This window comes from Penaeus chinensis, chromosome 2 (genome assembly GCF_019202785.1).
Source record: "Penaeus chinensis breed Huanghai No. 1 chromosome 2, ASM1920278v2, whole genome shotgun sequence".
In the NCBI taxonomy this organism is placed as follows: domain Eukaryota; kingdom Metazoa; phylum Arthropoda; class Malacostraca; order Decapoda; family Penaeidae; genus Penaeus; species Penaeus chinensis.
In genome coordinates, this window is record NC_061820.1 from 8,715,004 (window position 1) to 8,715,731 (window position 728).

The 728-nt window shown below is 54.7% G+C and overlaps 1 long non-coding RNA gene across 1 annotated transcript in view; it reads left to right on the top strand.

The window, feature by feature from the left end:
• The window catches only part of LOC125030678, a 1,298-nt gene extending 570 nt beyond the window's left edge, over positions 1-728 (top strand). The window contains exons 2-3 of the long non-coding RNA XR_007115424.1: positions 1-133; positions 633-728. The exon at positions 1-133 is cut by the window's left edge and continues 55 nt beyond it. This is a non-coding gene — a long non-coding RNA (uncharacterized LOC125030678). The remainder of the gene's footprint in view (positions 134-632) is intronic.

The following is a 728-nucleotide window of genomic DNA, read 5'->3' on the forward strand; positions in this document are numbered from 1 at the left end:
CCAGGAAGGTTCGTCAGAGATGTGTTTCGTCCCCGTAGACCCCTCAGGACCCACGGGCGAGGACCTGGCGCGGGGGAGGCCGGTTGAAGCCCCTGGGACCTGGGATGACTATTATGCGCCTGCGGAGACCGTGGTAGGTGGAAAGGGAGGCGGAGGAAGAGAGGGAGAGGGAGAGGGAAGAAGGGAGGGAAGGAGGGAGAGGGAAGGGGCAGGGCGAGGGAGAGGAAGATAGAGAGGGAGAAAGAAAGAGAGAGATGGAGAGGAAGGGGGGAGGGCGAGGGAGAGGAAGATAGAGAGGGAGAAAGAAAGAAGGAGATGGATAGGGAGGGGGGAGGGCGAGGGAGAGTAGAGAGAGAGGGAGAAAGAAAGAAAGGTGGAGAGGAAGGGGGGAGGGCGAGGGAGAGGAAGAGAGAGAGGGAGAAAGAAAGAAAGGTGGAGAGGAAGGGAGAGGGCGAGGGAGAGGAAGAGATAAAGGGAAAAAAAGAAAGAAAGAAAGAAAGAGACAAAAAAGAAAAGAGAGAGAAAGAGACATACATACATAAACAGAGAGAGCGACAGAGACAGACAGACAGAGTGCACGCAAAAAAAGGATGTTAAAAACAATACATCTAATACATCCCTCTTTTCCCCAGGTGAGCGGCGCCATCTGCGAGGTTCCGGGACATAGCTGCTACTGCTCCGACTTCGAGTTAACGCCCATCTTCAAGGTGGACCTCGGGACGTCCAAG